At 39.5% G+C, this 24037-nt stretch overlaps 1 protein-coding gene across 5 annotated transcripts in view; it reads left to right on the top strand.

The window, feature by feature from the left end:
* The first annotated feature begins 18718 nt into the window (after positions 1-18718).
* The window catches only part of strbp (spermatid perinuclear RNA binding protein), a 104507-nt gene continuing 99188 nt past the window's right edge, over positions 18719-24037 (top strand). For all 5 annotated transcript variants that reach the window (XM_058057906.2, XM_058057901.2, XM_058057903.2 and 2 more), the window contains exon 1: positions 18719-18938. The gene's annotated coding sequence lies outside the window, so the exon portion shown is untranslated. The remainder of the gene's footprint in view (positions 18939-24037) is intronic.

The following is a 24037-nucleotide window of genomic DNA, read 5'->3' as shown; positions in this document are numbered from 1 at the left end:
AGGAGGTTGTTCCCCAAAATCTCACAATACACGGCCCCAGTCATCCTCTCTTTAATGCAGTGCACTCGTCCTGTCCCATGTGCAGAAAAACACCCCCAAAGCATGATGCTACCACCCCCATGCTTCACAGTAGGGATGGTGTTCTTCGGATTGTACTCTTCATTCTTCTTCCTCCAAACACGCTTATTGGAATTATGACCAAAAAGTTCTATTTTGGTCTCATCTGACCATAAAACTTTCTCCCATGACTCCTCTGTATCATCCAAATGGTCATATGCAAACTTAAGACGGGCCTTGACATGTGCTGGTTTAAGCAGGGGAACCTTTCGTGCCATGCATGATTTCACATCATGACGTCTTAGTGTATTACCTACAGTAACCTTGGAAACGGTGGTCCCAGCTCTTTTCAGGTCATTGACCAAGTCCTGTCGTGTAGTTCTGGGCTGATTCCTCACCTTTCTTAGAATCATTGAGACCCCACGAGGTGATATCTTGCATGGGGCTCCACTCCGATTGAGATTGACCGTCATGTTTAGCTTCTTCCATTTTCTAATGATAGCTCCAACAGTGGACCTTTTTTCACCAAGCTGCTTGGTAATTGCTCCGTAGCCCTTTCCAGCCTTGTGGAGGTGTACAATTTTGTCTCTGGTGTCTTTGGACAGCTCTTTGGTCTTCGCCATGTTACAAGTTAAAGTCTTACTGATTGTATGGGGTGGACAGGTGTCTTTATGCAGCTAACGACCTCAAACAGGTGCATCTGATTCAGGATGATACATGGAGTGCAGGTGGACTTCTAATGGGCAGACTAACAGGTCTTTCAGGGTCAGAATTCTAGATGATACACAGGTGTTCAAATACTTATTTGCAGCTGTATCACACAAATAAATTGTTAAAAAATCATGCATTGTGATTTCTGGATTTTTCTTTTTAGTTTATCTCTCTCACAGTGGACATGCACCTACGATGAAAATTTCAGACCCCTCCATGATTTCTAAGTGGGAGAAATAGCAAAATAGCAGGGTGTTCAAATACTTATTTTCTTCACTGTACGTTATATATGTCCTGTATTTGTACTCTATAACCTTGTGGTAGGAGGTGCTGCCCTTGTGACATCTGTGAATTGCCGGAGAGGAGAACAGGTGGGATTTTGAGGAGTAGAAGAAAGAAGGTGTGTGATGGGAGACTAACGATGTCCCAGCTGTCTTCCTGTGAGCCTGGACCAGCCACTTCCTGCCAAACGTCAGCCCATTGTGTACGGGAATCGCAATTATTGCCTGCATTTTCCAGATTTGTCGTCACGCTGTGACACTGGACGACTGAACAGGTATGACATTTCTTTTCCTGTTGAGAAAGGCAGCGCTTCAGAGATTGCCATGCGTTTACTCCAGGGGTCTCAAACTCAATTTACCTGGGGGCCACTGGAGCTAGGTTCTGGGTGAAGCCGGGCCGCATCAGGTTTTCAAAAAAATTAAGAATAAAGACAATAAATCAATCAATCAGTAATAAATAAGTAAAATAATAATAAAACAGCAAATAAGAAAAACGTAAGAAACCACATACAGTTGGTAGAGAAATGATTTTTTTCAGATTCAAATGTACAGTATTAACAGTTATTTAACCTTTAACGTGAACATTAATGAAACTTAATAATTGTACCCAATTAGCAAGTTAGCATCGTACTCAGTTCCATCTGGGAGCAGCGTCGTAACTTTAACAACATGTTTGATGAGATGCTTTATCTTGACGTGTATTTTTCGTTTTATTCCAAATCATTTCTTGCATTTTATTTGTACCCAGCATCAAAAGCCTTTAGCTTCATTGCTAATCCAAAGCAAAACAGGGCGGGGTAACAGTATGGGGGGGGCAAAATCATGTTGTGTCCGGTGTGCACACAGCTTTAAGCTGTCATTTCAACATTAAACTTTGGTATCAAGGTGGGGGCCTCAAACTAGCTTCTCACGGGCCGCATTTGGCCCGCGGGCCGCGAGTTTGAGACCCCCATGCGTTTACTCCCCTGGCATTGGATTACCCGTACCCACTACCCCTTCGACTCTTGCTCCACTGCACGTTTGATTTCAGTTTTGGAGCTTTACGTAAATGAAGAAAACTGTATGGGCATGGTACTTTGCCCTGAGGCACTCCATATCAACATTCTACTCCGAAGGCGCTGCATACAAAAGCATGAAAATGTGTAAATACCAAAACTCATATCCCGATATATTTAGGTTGAATATCGATATTTGATATATATCCTGATATATTTTACACAAAGTGAGTCAAAGCCAAATATGTAAACAACTTTAAAGAGCAATAACCGCCGAAATGAAATAGTAAATTATCTTTAAATAAATATAGAAAAAGTAAAATCTATTGTTCAATCACTTGTGGTAGTCTCTGTAGCTGGGTTAGCGTCGTTAGCGCTTCCATCTCACGTTCCCATGACGACAGACGGTAAACATGGTTGATAGCATTTTTATTTAGCAACCTTTATACTGTCTTTTTCGTCGTCCACTCCTCCCGATTAAAGCTAACAGCTCCTCTCGAGTGTAAACAATGGAGCAAGAGGCAAGCTACTAAAGTAACAAGATGAACATCCATAGCCCAAACTTAAACAAAACAATAAGGAAGTCATAAATAAAGCAATATTAAACACCATTGAGATATGGATCCATAACTAGCTTAAAACATGACACCTCCATGTTAAAGCCAGTCTATATCCATATGAACCATATGCTTTTTTTTCATATCGATATATTAAAAATATCAACCAATCGATAGCCCAGCCCTAATTTCAACTCTATACTACTAATAAAAACGTTTTTTTCTCATAATATTTTGACTTTATTGTCAGGAAATGAAAATATTTTTAGCTTGCATTTAGCTCGTTCTGTGAGTGTGAATGGTTGTTTGTTGGTGTCTATATGCGCCCTGTGATTGGCTAGCCACCAGTCCAGGGTGGACTCCGCCTCTCGCCTGAAGATGGCTGGTATAGGCTCCAGCTTTAGCTCCAGCTTTAGCTTTATGCTACTGTTATTTTTGCTCCGATTATTTTTTTCTAATATTTTGACTTTATTCTCATAAAATTACAGTGTTTTGTTTTCTTTTAATTGTTTGTTTTTTGGTACATTTTCTTCCTTTAATGACTATAACACTTTTAGGAGTAGCAGAGTTACTTGGTGTGTATATTTTGACACGGAGTGCCTCAGGGTGAAGTCTCATGCCCGTTATTTTTACACCTGAATGCATTCCAGTCATCACAAATGTGTAAGGAAGTCTGTTAGACGAGATCAGTCCCTGCATGTATGTCAGTCAAATTCCCAAGGAGGAACCAAAGCATCCTTCCCGCTTCCTTACCTTCTCCTTCCTATCAAAGATTGTTTACCGCACTGCGACAATGGTGGGTAGACGCCTGCCAGTGTAACGTGATGGATGAGATGGTGTCACACACACACACACACTAGATTGAAAGACAGGAAGTTGTCAGCATGGGAGTCCCTGCACGTAAACATGATCCGCCTGAGGCTTTTTTCCCTGATTCCCCTATGGAGCTGTACTCCATACATCCCAGAGATTTACTGGACTTTCTTCCAACCCCCCAGTAGGAATCCATGACCTTCATCAAGGCTCAGCAGGGGTGCAGGTGAAGGTCATAAGCATGTGACCTCCAGAACGTCGTCTTAGTTTTCTTTTGGGAGTTGACCTCAGCACTGTTGGCACTAAGAGCATGACTGCATTAGCATCATTATTAGCATCATCGACGTGCACTCGCGCGTGCACATCAATACAGTATTGATTACTAGCATCAATACACATACTATTGATTACTGCATGCCGTCTAATCACCGTGCCTCTACTTTGCCGCAGTATTTTTTTTTTTACTATGTAAGGCGGTACAACCCGGGCCTGTGCTGTTTCCTTATTGGCCCGTGGCACGTTCTAAAAATATCATTGAACGAGAAAAAGCATAAAAAGAATAACTTTGGCTATTATCAGGAGAAAGTTGAAATATTAAAGAAAAAATACTTTTCAAAATAGGAGAAACAAACAAAGTTGTCATTTTTGGTTGGGGAAAAAGTTAGAATATTATGCTAATACAAGCAAAATATTATGGGAATAAAGTCATAAGTACAAGATAAAAAGAGTTGAAATCTTTCGAGAATAAAGTCAGAATAACTTCGGCTATTATGAGGAGAAAGTTGAAATATTAAAGAAAAAATACTTTTCAAAATAGGAGAAACAAACAAAGTTGTCATTTTTGTTTGGAGAAAAAGTTAGAATATTATGCTAATACAAGCAAAATATTATGGGAATAAAGTCATAAGTACAAGATAAAAAGAGCTGTAATTTTGTGAGAATAAAGTCAGAATAACTTCGGCTATTATGAGGAGAAAGTTGAAATATTAAAGAAAAAATATGTTTAAAAATAGAAACAAACAAAGTTGTCATTTTTGGTTGGGGAAAAAGTTAGAATATTATGCTAATACGAGCAAAATATTATGGGAATAAAGTAAAATAAAAAGCTGTAATTTTGCGAGAATAAAGTCAAAATATTAAGAGAAAAAAGTTGCAATTTTATGAGTAAACTTGTTGATTTATTCAATTAGGACAAGTTTATATTCTTCATATGAGTAATAGCATGACAGTATAAAGTACATACATAGTACATACACAGTAGTATGACAGAATGAGCTGCTTTTTTATACTATGTCTTGCACGGGTGTTCAAAGTGCGGCATGAGGGCCGTTTACGGCCATTGGCTGTTTTGTTTAAATTTTTTTTACTGGCCTAGTGCACATTCCAAAAGTATCCTTTAACAAGAAAATTTTTTAAAAAACAACAAAAATGAAACAGTAATTTTACAAACTACTGTCCAAATATTAAGAGAAAAAATTGTAAAAGGTATAATTGTACGAAAATTAGATTTGTAATATTATGAGAAGTAACATCACTTGATCATTTTAGTAGCATAAAGTTGAAATATTAAAGAAAAAATGTTTTTGAAGTCATAATATTATGAGAAACAAAGAAAAACTTAAATCCTTCAGGGGCTGCTGGTTGAACACCAGCTGGCATTGATGATCAAACAAACCGCTTGGCGGTTCGCTTGGCGGTTCGCTTGGCGGTTCGCTTGGCGGTTCGCTTGGCGGTTCGCTTGGCGGTTCGCTTGGCGGTTCGCTTGGCGGTTCGCTTGGCGGTTCGCAAACAGACTGAAGGACATGCCAAGACGTCATTCACGCGAGCTAAAGCTAACTATGAGGAAGAGCTAACATTGCACCTCTTTCGTACACTTGCCGTCCGCTTCACTGGGATGTAGCAGAACCTGCACAGATGAAGGAAAAATGTAGCGTGGATGCAGAGTGGATTTGACCTTTGACCTCCGCCTGTAACACCATCCAGCCCCACAGTTTAGGTTAACTTTAAGCTACCAGAACAAGGGTCCATGCATGTCTGACCCAGTGTGTAGTTCTACTGGTTCACCACATGGGTGTGTCCTGGCACCTTTACTTTCCAGCTTAGATACCAGCCTGATGCAGGGCCGCTATGAAACAGCTTGGTGTGAAATATGTAAACCATTGGGTCATGGGGAGCCTGTTTCAGTGTCCATCAAGGGGGTGGTGAAGGTGAAGGTACAAATACCCGGACACAATCCTTGGGACACCAGCATCTCCACCGTCTCAGGAAAGTGGCCGTTTTTAACCACCGGATGCTTCATCTGACTTTTACTGATCATTTTTATCTGTAAGTTTGCTGTCTTGGTTGGGAAATATGTCTGCAAAAAAATAAGACCCCCCTCAATCAGATGGTCCGGTGGTCTGGCAGGAGGATTGGCCAGTCACAGGTGAGCTTGGGGTCATTTTACACCAAGCAGCTGCAGAGACGGAGCTCATTATGCATTACTCTGCACCCTGCGACCACCTGTTCCAGTATCTGCCATGGGGACAGTGACTGGGGGTCCCAAAATGCAGACCCAAGAGGTACAGTTTTAGGACAGTTTTATCCCAGCGATCCCAGTCTTTCTTACCATGTCCCATCATCAATACGGGCGACCAAGTCACAATGAGATGCCTGTCTAGCACTGCACACCAATCTACCAGTCTAGCAATCTACCAGTCTACCAATCAACCAATATACCAATCTACCAATATACTAGTCTTCAATATACCAGTCTACCAATATATCAATATACCAGTCTACCAATCTACCAGTCTACCAATATACCAATATATCAATATACCAATCTACCAATCAACCAATATACCAATCTACCAATATACTAGTCTTCAATATACCAGTCTACCAATATATCAATATACCAGTCTACCAATATACCAGTCTACCAATATACCAATATATCAATATACCAGTCTACCAATATACTAGCCTTCAATATACCAGTCTACCAATCTACCAGTCTACCAATATACTAGTCTTCAATATACCAGTCTACCAATATACCAATATACCAGTCTACAATATACCAGTTTACCAATCTACCAGTCTACCAATATACCAGTCTACCAGTCTACCAATCTACCAGTCTACCAATCTACCAGTCTACCAATCTACCAGTCTACCAATATACCAGTCTACCAATATACCAATCTACCAATATATCAATCTACCAGTCTACCAGTCTACCAATCTACCAGTCTACCAATCTACCAGTCTACCAATATACCAGTCTACCAATATACCAATCTACCAATATATCAATCTACCAGTCTACCAATATACCAGTCCACCAATATACCAGTCTACCAATAGACCAGTCTACCATCTACCAATCTACCAGTCTACCAGTCTACCAATCTACCAGTCTACCAGTCTACCAATCTACCAGTCTACCAATCTACCAGTCTACCAATATACCAGTCTACCAATATACCAATCTACCAATATATCAATCTACCAGTCTACCAATATACCAGTCCACCAATATACCAGTCTACCAATAGACCAGTCTACCATCTACCAATCTACCAGTCTACCAATATACCAGTCTACCAATATACCAGTCTACCAATCTACCAATCTACCAGTCTACCAATATACCAATATACCAGTCTACCAATCTACCAATATACCAGTCTACCAATATACCAGTCTACCAATCTACCAGTCTACCAATCTACCAGTCTACCAATATTCAAATCTACCAGTCTACCAATATACCAATCTACCAATATGGCAATATACCAATATACCAGTCTACCAGTCTACCAATATACCAGTCTACCAATATACCAATATACCAGTCTGCCATCTACCAATCTACCAGTCTACCAATATACCAGTCTACCAATATACCAATCTACCAGTCTACCAATCTACCAATATACCAGTCTACCAATATACCAATCTACCAGTCTACCAATCTACCAATCTACCAGTCTACCAGTCTACCAGTCTACCAATCTACCAATCTACCAGTCTACCAATCTACCAATCTACCAGTCTACCAATCTACCAATTTACCAGTCTACCAATCTACCAGTCTACCAATCTACCAATCTACCAGTCTACCAATCTACCAGTCTACCAGTCTACCAGTCTACCAATCTACCAATCTACCAGTCTACCAATATACCAGTCTACCAATATACCAGTCTACCAATCTACCAGTCTACCAATATACCAATATACCAGTCTACCAATCTACCAATATACCAGTCTACCAATATACCAGTCTACCAATCTACCAGTCTACCAATATTCCAATCTACCAGTCTACCAATATACCAATCTACCAATATGCCAATATACCAATATACCAGTCTACCAGTCTACCAATATACCAGTCTACCAATATACCAATATACCAGTCTGCCATCTACCAATCTACCAGTCTACCAATATACCAGTCTACCAATATACCAATCTACCAGTCTACCAATCTACCAATATACCAATCTACCAGTCTACCAGTCTACCAATATACCAATCTACCAGTCTACCAATCTACCAGTCTACCAGTCTACCAATCTACCAATCTACCAGTCTACCAATCTACCAATCTACCAGTCTACCAATCTACCAATCTACCAATTTACCAGTCTACCAATCTACCAGTCTACCAATCTACCAATCTACCAGTCTACCAGTCTACCAATCTACCAATCTACCAATCTACCAGTCTACCAATCTACCAGTCTACCAGTCTACCAATCTACCAATCTACCAGTCTACCAATCTACCAATCTACCAGTCTACCAGTCTACCAATCTACCAATCTACCAATATACCAATATACCAGTCTACCAATCTACCAATCTACCAGTCTACCAATATACTAGTCTTCAACATACCAGTCTACCAATATATCAATATACCAGTCTACCAATCTACCAATCTACCAGTCTACCAATCTACCAATATACCAATCTACCAGTCTACCAATATTCCAATCTACCAGTCTACCAATATTCCAATCTACCAGTCTACCAATATACCAATCTACCAATATACCAATATACCAATTTACCAGTCTACCAATCTACCAGTCTACCAATCTACCAGTCTACCAATATACCAGTCCACCAATCTACCAGTCTACCAGTCTCCCAATATACCAGTCTACCAATATACCAGTCTACCATCTACCAATCTACCAGTCTACCAATATACCAGTCTACCAATATACCAATCTACCAGTCTACCAATATACCAGTCTACCAATATACCAATCTACCAGTCTACCAATATACCAGTCTACCATCTACCAGTCTACCAATATACCAGTCTACCAATATACCAATATACCAGTCTGCCATCTACCAATCTACCAGTCTACCAATCTACCAATCTACCAGTCTACCAGTCTACCAATCTACCAGTCTACCAGTCTACCAGTCTACCAATCTACCAATCTACCAATATACCAGTCTACCAATCTACCAGTCTACCAATCTACCAATCTACCAATTTACCAGTCTACCAATCTACCAATCTACCAATCTACCAGTCTACCAATCTACCAATCTACCAGTCTACCAGTCTACCAATCTACCAGTCTACCAATCTACCAATCTACCAATCTACCAGTCTACCAATTTACCAGTCTACCAGTCTACCAATCTACCAATCTACCAATATACCAATATACCAATATACCAGTCTACCAATCTACCAATATACCAGTCTACCAATATACTAGTCTTCAATATACCAGTCTATCAATATATCAATATACCAGTCTACCAATCTACCAGTCTACCAATCTACCAGTCTACCAATCTACCAGTCTACCAATATACTAATCTTCAATATACCAGTCTACCAATATATCAATATACCAGTCTACCAATCTACCAGTCTACCCATCTACCAGTCTATCTTCAATCAACTCACACAAGAAATGATGAAGTGGCTCCCACATATTTCACTCCTGATCAGATTCAGAATCCAACACATATGGCTCCACACAGACATGCCCAAGAGGAGAATCCAACCCAGGTCCTGACTGTGTGGCCTACATGCTAACCACTTGACTACCGTTCGGGTTTTATGAGAAACAAATATAATAATCTTGTCCCAAATGTTAAAAATATTGAAGCTTGAAATACATTTTTATTTATTTTTACACTGAAAACAGTTTTGGGAGCAAAGGCTAACAAGTCTAACCCTTTTTTCCAGGGTTAATCCCGCCTGATAGTTTCCGTATGCGTGTTGCTATTAGAGACTGACGGGTCATTGTTTCTCTTGAAGTGATTTCTATCTGGGTGGGTGTTTTTAGATGCCACCCCCCCCCTTCCAAAGCACCCCGTAATGAAGGCTCAGACGTCCCCGTGGGGCCCGCAGAGATGAAAATTAGCAGAGGATCTTTACAAGCGTGTGAGGATGAACTGCAAGCGTGTCTGAGACCTTGGTGTTGCTTTTATCAGTCTGGCGTGTTGCTTTTAGACGTGTTAATTGCGCTGCCGTTTTTTGGACATGCAGCTGTCATGCACCCCCCACACCCCCCACCCCACCCCCCACCCCAACTCACACACTTCTTGCTTTTCATTATCCTGCCACCATAGATTTCATTTCCTGTGGAAGTTTATTGCTGGAAAAATGTAATAAACTTGACTGTCAACGTTCAGCAACAGGACATCTTTTTCATGTATTATATTAGCCATGAATATATTACATCATCCATGTAGTACAATAGTAGTATTTGCAACTTTTTGTTTTTCTTTACGGCTCTTACCTTACTTTACTTTTACCTTACCTTAACGTTTTTGGTTGTTTGATCACACAGAAAAGTCATCAGCACATCTTTTGTAATATTGTAAAATATAACACTATATAATTATTTTACCTTTATGACTTATTGTGGAAGTAGTTTTATTTTTCGAAATTATTTTTTCATTTTGATGTATTATTTTTGTTTCTATTTTATGTCATTTAATTCTATTTTTATTTGTATGTTTTTATTTTTATATTTTATTTCTTTTAATTGCATTATGTTTTTTGTAGTTTTAGCATGTTGGCCACACAGTCAGGAGACCTGGGTTCAGGTCATGTTAGCATGTTAGCATGAACATGTTAGCTTCATTAGCCACTCCAAATTGTCCATAGGTATGAACATGGGTGTTTTTTTAAATTATTTATTTTATTTAATTTATTGTTTTTATTGTATTTTAGGTATTATTGTTTTTTTTGTCATTTAATTAGATTAAATGAAATGTATTTTTATTTATTTTTATTGTATTTTATATTTTTTATTTTGTCTTATGTCACTTAATTTTATTATTTGAAAGAAATGTTATTGTATTATTTATATTATTTTATTTAATGTAATTTAATGTTGTTTGTATTTGTATTTTTAATGCATTCGAGATCTAACATAAATGCGGAATGCATGGTCTGGACCTTTGTAGCCTATTGTGCCCTTGCCACGAAACAACATGCCCCCCCCCCAACACACACACATGCATAGTGTGAGTCATCAGTCAATAATGGTGATGGGGTGTTGTTGGATGGACAGTTGCTGCACCATCAAAGAACAAACATGTCAGCTGTGAGGTTAAGATGTTTTTGGAATGCGTCCGTCATGCTTAGCACGGTTGGTTATGACGGCATATTGTATACTACATACTGTGTGTACTGTGTATATACTGTACATGTGTGCAAGTGGGAAAGGCTCCTAGAAATAGGTTATTATTTTGGGGGGGAGCATGCCATCGTCCCTGCCCGTAATTACATAATGAGAGAAAACAGGACTATTTACAGTAATGTAAATAAGGTAAGAACCATGAAAGCAGATCAGATTAGTAGTGTGTATAAGTGTGTATAGCCTCCATGTGACTGGATGCGCTCCCTACTGACTACACTTGGATCTTGGATGGATCTTAGATGTTTACTACGTATGTCAAGTAGCACATATTTCCCATTTCTTTGCCCCCAAGTGGCATGATTACGTGCAAATGTCTTCATTTTGTAGAAGAAAGGTGCAATTGTACACCATAGAGGTCTAAAGATATAATATGAGGAGGAAAAGTTGTAATGTTACCAGACAATCACCAAAAGTCACCATATTTCCCCCCAAAGGGAAGGATGGGGTAATGTTGCATCCAACACAACTCATAAAACAAAATAAAAACACCCACCCATCCAGCCACCCATCTATCCATCCACCCACTCATCCTCCTATTCACCCACCCACCCATCATCCTATCCATCCTCCTATCCATCCACTCACTCGCCCACCCATCCTCCTATCCATCCTCCTATCCACTCATCCACCCATCCATCCATCCACTCACCAACCCATCCTCCTATCCATCCACCCACCCATCAACCCACTCACCCACCCATCCAACCAACCAACCCACCCACCCATCCACCCACCCATCCTCCTGTCCATCCTCCTGTCCATCCTCCTATCCACCCACTCATCCAACCAACCCATCCACCCACCATCCTCCTATCCATCCTCCCATCCAACCCACCCATCCATCCACCCACTCATCCTCCTATCTATCCTCCTATCCTTCCATCCACCCACCCATCTATCCACCCATCCATCCATCCACCCACTCATCCTCCTATTCACCCATCCACGCACCCACCCATCATCCTATCCATCCTCCTATCCATTCACTCACTTGCCCACCCATCCTCCTATCCATCCTCCTATCCACCCATCCACTCACCCATCCAACCAACCCATCCATCCACCCACTCACCGACCCATCCTCCTATCCATCCATCCATCCACCCACCCATCCATCCATCCACCCATCCACCCACTCACCCACCCATCCAACCAACCAACCCACCCACCCATCCAACCAACCAACCAACCAACCCACCCACCCACCCATCCATCCATCCACCCACCTGTCCTCCGATCCACCCATCCACCCACTCACTCATCCACCCACCCACCCATCCATCCATCCATCCACCCATCCTCCTATCCATCCTCCTATCCACCCTATCCACCCTATCCACTCATCCAACCAACCAACCAACCCACCCACCCATCCAACCAACCAACCCACCCACCCATCCAACCCACCCATCCATCCACCCACCGACCCATCCATCCATCCTCCTATCCATCCTTCTATCCACCCACCCATCCACCCACCCACCCATCCATCCATCCATCCACCCACTCACTCACTCACTCACTCACTCACCCACCCACCCACCCATCCATCCATCCATCCATCCACCCATCCAATGAACCAACCCATCCACTCACCCACCCATCCATCCACCCACTCACCCACCCATCCATCCATCCATCCATCCATCCATCCATCCATCCATCCATCCACCCATCCACCCACCCACCCATCCAATGAACCAACCCATCCACTCACCCACCCATCCATCCATCCACCCATCCAATGAACCAACCCATCCACTCACCCACCCATCCATCCATCCACCCTACTATCCACCCATCCAACCACCCAACACTATTCTCATATTGTCTGTCATACTATTTGTCTAAACCTACTTGATAGTGTCATCGATAGATTTCAGATCATCATTTGCAATAAAGGGATTAGCTTCCATTCAATCAGTGATATTATAATATGAACATTTTCACGTTAATGACGCCTTGAGCCTTTTTTTCCATCATTTTTGTTGACGCCACCCCCCCCCTTCCCCCCGTGTCGCATACATAGCAGAGTGTGAAGTCACCTTGTTTAGCTAACTTTGCTGAGCCAAGGTGTTTATGAAAAGATGAATATTGAATATTGTTGATTATTTTCTTCCCTCATCCTTGGCGAATGTCAGCTCTCTTATTGCTCAACAGATGGACGCATCTTTGCACAAACACACTCCCACGCCGCCAATGCTCGCCTTTGTCTCGTGAACTACAAGTACACGTATACATACACATACACTACATATACTCCATTTAATGTACTGTAATACACGGGTGCCTAGCCCACATCACATCACACCTCCTAGGAGATGAGTCCACACTTTATTATTATTATTATTATTATTATAACAACTGACCACCTGGTGCATGCTTATTAATTGATAAGGATCAATATTATTTATATTGTATCATATTTTACACAACACTTTATTATTTCATTGTAAATATATGAACTATATAGAATTATAAAACTTCACTAATAATGCAACATAAAACCCACTAATTATTGTTATTGTCTTAATATACCTATGTATATATACTGTATATAATACATGTATATACAATCATGCATATGTATTAAAAATTCCATGTATTATTAAAGTAGTATATTTTGTTTTAATGTCTTGTGTGTGTACGTGTAGCATATAGTATATTAATGCATATATATATATATATATACACAGTATATACAAGATACAGGTACATAAAATATAGTACACAAATATACTAGTACATACTGTATGTGTGTTTGTAGTATATTTTACATACATGTGCACATATACATGTATCAAATATGTAATGTTTGAATATATATAATTTTCTCTTTATATGTACTTCATTGTAAATGTACTGGATATAATACAATAATACACACATATGTATGATCATTATAGTAGAATATTATGGAATATTATCCTATACTGTATGTGTGTTTGTAGTATATTTTACATACATGTGCACATATACATGTATCAAATATGTAATGTTTGAATATATATATATATTTTTTTATTTATATGTACTTCATTGTAAATGTACTGGGTATAATACTATAATACACACGTATGTATGATCACTATAGTAGAATATTATAGAATATTATCCTATACTGTATGTGTGTTTGTAGTATATTTTACATACATATACACATATACATGTATCAAATATGTAATTTTTGAATATATATAATTTTCTATTTATATGTACTTCATTGTAAATGTACTGGGTATAATACTATAATACACACATACGTATGTATAATCATTATAGTAGAATATTATGGAATATTATCCTATACTGTATGTGTGTTTGTAGTATAGTTTACATACATATGCACATATACACGTATCAAATATGTAATGTTTGAATATATATAATTTTCTATTTATATGTACTTCATTGTAAATGTACTGGATGTAATACTATAATACACACATATGTATGATCATTATAGTAGAATATTATGGAGTATTATCCTATACTGTTGTATGTCTATAAGTATAACCAATACATAAGGAAGTACTGAGTGAGGTAAAGGTAAAGTAGTCAAGGACAGAAATATACTTCATATTTGTGTGTGTGTGTGTGTGTGTGTGTGTGTGTGCGTCATGTGGCGCTGCTGCTCTGACAGCACCATCTGCTGCCCGTCCAGTCCAACCCAGCAAGACACACACACACACACACACAGCATCCAGGTGGCATGACACCAAATGAAGTTCTCTCCATGCCGTCTTCTGGCCTCCTTGGAAGGACAACAGAGAAGCTCCACCAGCGCCAAACAATGGAGGCCATTAAAAACAACACGAAGAGGAGTCAGATGGCAGGCATGATGGGGGAGGAGGACAAACGGGAAGGCGGGACGTCTTTTGTCCTTCTGCCTAATGACCTCCCGCCGCCCCGGATTGCCCCGCCCTCCAAACAACCCTGATCAACCTCCAAGTTGGTCACACTGTCCAACACTTAGCAAACACAAATAATAAACAAACCCTTGTCCTGAAATAAGCCTGAAATAAAGTCACATATTTAAGTGTAAAAAGAAGAGACCCACTAATTATGTAACACAGCATACCCCAGATAAGAACCCAAATATTGACATGAAACCTAAAGCAGTGGTTCCCAAACCTTATCCTGCTGTCAACCAATAGTTTTCCATTCCCTTTACTTACTTTTCATTATATGACATGAATAAAATAAAGATATTTACTATTTAAAATATAGTATATAATATAATATTCATTCATTCATTTTCTACCGCTTTTTCCTCACAAGGGTCGCGGGGGTGCTGGAGCCTATCCCAGCTGTCTTTGGATGAGAAGCAGGGTACACCCTGGACTGGTGGCCAGCCAATCACAGGGCACATACGTATAGACAAACAACCATTCACACTCACATTCATACCTATGGACAATTTGGAGTCGCTAATTAACCTAGCATGTTTTTGGAATGTGGGAGGAAACCGGAGTACCCGGAGAAAACCCACGCATGCACGGGGAGAACATGCAAACTCCACACAGAGATGGCCGAGGGTGGAATTGAACCCTGGTCTCCTGGTTGTGAGGTCTGCGCGCTAACCACTAGAAAACTAAAGTGTAATATAAAATATGTTGGCTCAAACACGTATTTCGACTTTTTCAACCCGACCGCTCGCTCCCCAAAAACGGGAGGTGATGATGCAATGTCACAATAGAAGAGATCATGTTTTTAAGCTGGAAGAAGTGCAATTTATAAGAACTCGGTATGCATCTTTCCCATGGAAATAAATGCCCCACGGCAACCAAAGGCATTTGAAGAGCGGTTAACTGTTGAAATGTTAAGGCCTGCACCAGGAGCGTCACTAGGTTCCGAGGACGGGGGGGCTCATTTTTTTTTTACAATTATTATGTATGTTTTATGTGTGTTTTATATTCAGACAGGCAATAACATTTCAAAATTAAAACCTTGGTTCGAACCTTCAATCAGCCTACTCAAGAAATGATTGACAAGTCACCCACGCACATTTCCCACCATGAATGACCGTGCCTTTCTGTCCGGGCGCTGTTCCGCTGTGCTGTAGCGTTTCTGTGTCCTTGTTAAAACATATCACTGCAGTCCTCCCTAGGACACAGACTACAATAGATGGTGCAGTGTAATTCTTCTTAAAGGGCCAGACTTGGCTTGTGACAGATCATAGTTTTATTTAACCCCCCCCCTTTTACAGCACAAATGACTATGCTTTGTTCTGGTACTTTGCACTGTACTCGTTTTCTGTTCTATGTTTATCATCACAGTGGCGTTGTCTGCGTGAAATTATAAATAAATAAACGACCTTGCCCCTGAAAAAGTTAGCAGGCTTTGAGTTGCAGCCAACAGCGGCAGGGAGGAAGAACACAAACGCAGCGTTTACGTCAGCCCCCCTGCAGCCTGAGGTGCAGGACGGGATTTAAGAGGTTGGCAAACATGTAAAACGTTGCAAAGAGCGGTAAATAAAGGCAAAAGCGTTGATGAGGAGCATCTGCAGCCCACATGAAATCTAAAAATATTCCACTGCCGCTGTGAAGCAGCCACACAGGATGCTACGTTTTCCATACATGCCTTGAAGACACCTATAAAGTCCGGGCCGCAACTACGCTGCTGCTTTGTGTTCGAATGCCAACTGGGAGAAAAAGGCTGGCTGGCACAACAAACATATGTTAGCGCCATGTGTAGATATACTGGACTTCTATGTTCCAACAGCTGTGGCTGTGGGCAACCTCTTGTGTGTTTTCTTAAAATTCACTCCACATCCAGCATCTAACTCTGCATGCGCTTTTAAATGTTGCAACTTTATTATTCAGTATCTTACAGAACACTAAATTGCATTTGTTGAGTCAATTCAGATGTACAATATTACGTTTATGCATACACACACACACACACACACACACACACACACTCAACAACAGCAAAAGTTGTTGTGGGAATTCCCATTTTAAAGATTATGGATTAATACTTTTTTTGCATGTACAGTATTTATTGCAAAAGTAGGGACAGTACAATATATAATACAGCATACATGGTGTGGAATATTAAATTCAATACATTTTAATTGAGTTTTGTTTATGTTTTAATTTAATGTATTAATAAATAAATGTATTAATTAAATGTATTAATAAAGAAATTAATTAATTCATTGAAAATGTGTGTCTATATTATAGGCAAAAAATCCAACATATTTTATAGTATTATATTATATTATTTTATATTACACTTTAGGTTTTTTTTAATGAAATGAAATTTAAATGAATTAATTAATGAAAACATGAAATGTATTTAAATTATTTAAAATGTAATAAATAAAAACATTAAATGGGCATTTAGCAATATTTAATACAGCAATATTAGACCAAAATCAACAAAATTAAAAAATATTCCATATAATTTATATACTATATTATTCATTCATTTTCTACCTCTTCCTCACGCGGGTCGCGGGGGGCTGCTGGAGCCTATCCCAGCTGTCTTCAGGCGAGAGTTGGGGTACACCCTGGACTGGTGGCCAGCCAATCACAGTATATACTATATTATATACTATATTTTAAAGACTAAATATTTTTTATTTTATTCATGCCATATAATGCAAAGTAAGTAAAGGGAATCGAACACTATTGGTTGACATTATTATTATTATTATTATAACAATATTTGAAAAATGCAACAACACAAATAGTTCCATAATGAGATCATCTGTGAAAACAAACTAAGAAATATCACATCATATCATATCATAACCCATGACGTTGGTATCGATCCAATGCACCTCCAGCGTGGGCCGTATGGGACAAGACGGGAGGGGGTGGGTGTCATCATGACATGCGGTGCACCGTCTGCGCATTCTAGAACCCCCCTCCCCTCCTTTACTGGCTATTGATAGTTGCCAGAATCCTTGAAATCCCCCCCCCCCTCACACCCCCACCCTTCCTGCTCATCTACGGGTCAAACTGTATTTGAATTATGTGGATTGTCGATTTTATTGTTATTATTGACATACATGCATGTAAGACACTACATCTAAATTATTAATACAATTTTAAATATTTATGTGTATATTCCTCAGTTTGTGTTTCCAATAACAAAAAATTATATATACTATATATTTTTTTTTTCATAACGAAAAAAATATAAATATATATATATATATAATATATATAAAAAAATATATATTTTCCCCATAGCAAATATAGATATATGAATATAAAAAATAAAAAAATATAAATATATTATATATTAAATAAATGTATAAAAATATATTTAAAAATATATAAATATGAATATACACAAAAACTATATATAGTTATATATTCCATAACAAATTTATATATATATATATATTGATGTATAAATATATATGAATATATTGTTTTTTGTTATGGAAAAAAATATATATATTGTTATTGGAAACACGAACTGAGGAGTATATATATATTATACATGTATATTCTATATTATATACATATATTTTTCTTTTGAATGATTTCACCACACAATTCTGGTCATAAATACAAAACAAGTATTTGTGTTTACAGTGTGTGCTGCCAGTATGCCTTTGCGCATGCGTACTCCGTCCTCAGCTCATTTGAAGGGGCAGCATTGCCGACTCGTCTTCATACGAGAAGAAGCAAGAGAAACCAGCAGGCGGCACCGGGCTGAAGCTCCACATGAACCCGGTTCCTTCTTTATTTTTCCATCTCTTCCCCCCCTTCTCCTCGTCATCGGATTGTTTATTTGTTAGATTTTGGACTCGGGCTGGATTGTATTGTTGAAAAGGTGGCAGCGATTTTCCTTCCTCCTCAGCAGCACAGCAGCTAACGCCGTAAGTTCATTGATTTGTTCCCCGCTTTTTGGGACGCAACTGTGGTGTTTGAATGCTTCCATTTAATCCTACACTATCTTCATTGTTGTTTGCTTGCATTTGGCTGCGCTTTAATTGACGACAAAAATTTAAAAAGAGGAACTGTGCCAGTGAGCAAAAGTTAGCAATGTCCGAAAGTGATTTTTCGAACATTTTTCGTCTTGGATAAATAATATGTTTTTCCTCCCCGGTGAATAGTCCGGAAGAGATGCAAGTGCAAGGCTTTTAAAGCCAGTCTTCCCCTGCAGGTGTTTTTTTTTTTTGACGCTGCACTTCCGCACCATGCTGTCAAATACCGTCCATCCTGCTAGCATAAACTACTCACGCTAATGCACAATGTTTGCTTACTTACACTGATTGAACTCATTTCATTCTATTGTCTCTTGTTTAACATCGTTTTTTCCTCCAAGAGTGGGACTTTCCTGGTTCCAAATAAACCAAAACAATGCCCTTGTGGAACCCGCTTGTTGGCATACCTGTGCGCTTAAAACCAACCGCCCTTTCACACCTACCAAAGTACCGCATAAAAGCGCCTCTCTGTGTCTTTTGTTTGCATTCTGGTTGAATGAATCAACATTGCTATGAAAGCTAGCTCATTATTATAAAGCATATTCATTAAAGCACCCGTATTGCTAATCAAAGCATAAACACACTGCAAAAACATGGTATTAACTGTTTTAATTGGAGCTCCAATTGAATGTAACACATAGAAAACAACAAACAATCCTCTGTTTGCGTGTTTATTTGCTGTGATTAGCATTTTGGTTGAATTTAAGATGATTTCTACAGAGACCAAGCGCCTTATGTACATTAAAGAGAACCGTTGCTCACCGAAACAGCAGAACCCACTGAAAAACCGGAGAGCCTGTTTGCATCTTTAAGCGGCCCCTATTTCCTGTTTATTCACGTCCTATTTCTTCTCCCCAATGTGGTTTTCCTGCCTCAGAATAAAGGAAGAAGAAATACAGAAGTGCTGTCGGCATACCGATGCGCGGTACTGTTGCTCACCGAAACAGCAGAACACACTGAAAAACCTGCAAGCCTGTTTGCATCTTTAAGCGTGTCTAACGCACCTTATTATGTACATTAAAGAGACCCGTTGCTCACCGAAACAGCAGAACCCACTGAAAAACCAGAGAGCCTGTTTGCATCTTTAAGCGGGTCTAACGCACCTTATTATGTACATTAAAGAGACCCGTTGCTCACCGAAACAGCAGAACCCACTGAAAAAAACCTGAGAGCCTGTTTGCATCTTTAAGCGGGTCTAACACACCTTATTATGTACATTAAAGAGACCCGTTGCTCACCGAAACAGTAGAACCCACTGAAAAAACCTGAGAGCCTGTTTGCATCTTTAAGCGGTCTAACGCACCTTATTATGTACATTAAAGAGACCCGTTGCTCACCGAAACAGCAGAACCCACTGAAAAACCTGCAAGCCTGTTTGCATCTTTAAGCGGGTCTAACGCAGCTTATTATGTACATTAAAGAGACCCGTTGCTCACCGAAACAGCAGAACCCACTGAAAAACCTGAGAACCTGTTTGCATCTTTAAGCGGGTCTAACGCACCTTATTATGTACATTAAAGAGACCTGTTGCTCACCGAAACAGCAGAACCCAGTGAAAAACCTGAGAGCCTGTTTGCATCTTTAAGTAGGTCTAACGTACATTAAAGAGACCTGTTGCTCACCGAAACAGCAGAACCCACTGAAAAACCTGAGAGCCTGTTTGCATCTTTAAGCGGGTCTAACGCACCTTATTATGTACATTAAAGAGACCCCGTTGCTCACCGAAACAGCAGAACCCACTGAAAAACCTGAGAACCTGTTTGCATCTTTAAGCGGGTCTAACGTACCTTGTTATGTACATTAAAGAGACCCCGTTGCTCACCGAAACAGCAGAAGCCACTGAAAAACCTGAGAGCCTGTTTGCATCTTTAAGCGGGTCTAACGCACCTTATTATGTACATTAAAGAGACCCCGTTGCTCACCGAAACAGCAGAAGCCACTGAAAAACCTGAGAGCCTGTTTGCATCTTTAAGCGGTCCCTATTTCCTGTTTATTCACGTTCTATTTCTTCTGTTGTCAGCATACCGATATGCGGTACTGTTGCTAACCGAAACAGCAGCACCTACTAAACAACTGTAAACAATTGTGTTGCTACTGTGCTACGTTCACGTGGATGTTAGCTTCGTGCTTTATTAGGTGCATTAAGGAGCACCATCCTGCTAAACCAGCTAGTTGGCATACCTGTGCTAAAGTAGCAACTGCCACTTTCCCAACCGTCCTTCGTGTTCTAAGGTGGCGTTGATGTTCATGATGCTGTCGTTCACATTGCTTGGCGCCGTATTGTCGTTATTTCACGTCCTGTTTTGTGTTTCAAATGTTTTTTCTGGGTGAAAATGAAAGAAGAAGAAATGCAGAAGGGTCCTGTTGCCGTGTTAAAGCAGCGTGTTGGTTACCTGCGCACTGCAAAACGCACACGTGTCACAGTCAAAAGGTGACATTGATGGCAGTAAATGTTGCTAATTACGCCGCTGTTCTCTTTTAGCACATCTTTGTGACTGACGCTCTGTTCAGGCCTTGGACTAATGGCTTGTTTCCTTTTGGGTTATTTTTGTTTGCTCTTACGGACTCACACACACACACACACACACACACACACACAGGCAGTCACACCTGCCCCGCTCATGTAGAAATGTGGGATGTCTTTGTTTGGGACTTGGCTGGCTGATTTATGGCTGTTGCTGGTAGAAGTGGTACAATGTTGCTCTTGTGGCGTGTCTTTAAATATACTGTGGCTACTTGTTCATGTGAGGAAGGCCAACGGGGCATGGGGGCTTTTTGGGGATCTTTGGGCTGTTTATGCGTGCTAAAGGGACTGTTTGCAAACGGCTCAAGATGACATTTTTGGAATGCAACGAATACGAACACTAGCGCCAGGTAGCGTATTTTTAAGACGTATATTTGTGCAGTTAACAGGATGATTGGTGTTCATGGCTGTCACCCACCGTTGCCCCGTGTATACATACAGTACGTGTTTGTAGCATATACACATGTGAAGCTAACGTAAAAAACGTCAAACAACCATCTCTACGGATTTTCAATCTCTGTAATTTGTGTTCCACTTGAATCTGAAGGTGATTGCTATGAAAACTAGCACCTTATGCATTAAAGTTGCTAGCCAAAACCAGTGATGTCACAGTTACTAAGAAAAATCTAAGAAAACTAAGAAAAAAAAACTAAGAAAAAAATCCGATTACTGAATTAAAAAATAACTTAACAGATTACTTTATTTTGAAAGTAACAAAGTTGCATTACAAGTTACTTTTTCAGTTAATTAACGGCGACTGCCTGCAACGACAACCGGTCTATTATATAAAGTACCGTATTTTCTGGACTAAGTCGCTCCAGAGTATAAGTCGCACAAGGCCAAAAATGCATAATTATGTAAAAAAAACCCCATACATAAGTCACATTTTTTGCAGGTAATGTATTTTTGAAACTACTTGACCCAAACCGACATTACATCCTCTTGGAAGGCAAGTTCTAACAATAAAATAATAGAGAACATGCTAATACGTGTAAGATATGCTAACACAACGGTTATTCAGCTACACTAAAAATAAACATGAACAGTGTTTATTTTCATTTATAAGTCGCTCCGGAGTATAAGTCACACAATGCCAAAAATGCATAATTAGGTAGAAAAAAAACATACATAAGTCGCACTGGAGTATAAGTCGTATTTTTGCAGGTAATTTATTTTCCAAACTACTTGACCCAAACCGACATTACGTCCTCTTGGAAGGCAAGTTCTAACAATAAAAGAATAGAGAACAGGCTGAATAGGTGTAAGATATGCTAACACAATGGTTATTCAGCTACACTAAAAATAAACATGAACAGAAAAGGTGTCCAGTGTTTATGTAACATAAATGTGTTTTTCTTTTATAAGTCGCTCTGGAGTATAAGTCGCAGGAACAGCCAACTTATGAAAAAAGTGTGACTTATAGTCTGGAAAATACGGTAGTTATATTAAAAATATAACTATTTTTACTGGCGCAAAATCAGCAATGTTGGATTTCTATTTCCTGGAAAATCATGCTGCGTTGGGTGTGTTGGACTCTGGAGTGCGTTTGGAAGAAAATGGAGTAGAACCGGGATATAACCGGGAGTTCTAAGGAAGGTCTGCCGGCAGGACAGTAAGTGTCTTATGTTGTTTTGGAAAATAAACGTTCAATACCGCCATCCCGACTACATCCCGAGTGACTGTGGATAAGTGACTTAAATCAGATTACGTGTTTTGAAATAGTAACGCCTTATATTACTCGTTACTGAAAAAAAGCTTATGCAAGAGTAAGAGTAACCAACATCACTGCCCAAAACAGCAGCACCCGCTGAAAAAATCATCGGCAACCCTCTTTTTGTGTCTTTTAACCTTGAAAAGGAGCATTTCCCAAGTGACGTCAACAAAGGCGACTGTTGGCTTTTTATAAAAGAAAAACCAAGAATATAATTACAAACAATATAGCACATACTTAAGTAATGTTGATCAATCATGTCAGTGACTTATCTTATGCATTAAAGAGCTCGGTTGCTAATCAAAACAGCAGCACCCACTGAAAAGCCATAATAAAATTTCACATGGTTGCGGTTTCAAGATGTTATTTTCCACATTTACCGTGTTATTGATGTATGGATCAGTGTTTTTTTCCAGATGTGAATTTCTACAAAGTAGTATTTAATAATAATACATGGAATATTGTTGTAGTTAGATCATAGAAAATTTGTGACTTTGAAAATACGGGTTTTAACATTATTAGATGCCAAAAGACATGAAATATCACCCTAATAGTCACATTCTTATTATTCTGTGTTGACAAACTTTGTGCAGGCTATGGCATTACAGAAGCTTACCACTTCCACATGGAATGAGAGGAAAATGACTCAGTAGCCAGTGTGAAAGGTAACATCAGCTACAATACTACATGTAACTTGTCTTTCAATATTTTTGGACTAATAGTAGACCACAGTCCACACCAATCATCATTTATTAA

The sequence above is a fragment of the Doryrhamphus excisus genome, linkage group LG19 (genome assembly GCF_037039965.1).
Source record: "Doryrhamphus excisus strain RoL-2023G ecotype Guam linkage group LG19, RoL_Dexc_Guam_v1.1, whole genome shotgun sequence".
Taxonomy (NCBI): domain Eukaryota; kingdom Metazoa; phylum Chordata; class Actinopteri; order Syngnathiformes; family Syngnathidae; genus Doryrhamphus; species Doryrhamphus excisus.
This window is presented reverse-complemented; position numbering and strand designations above follow the sequence as displayed.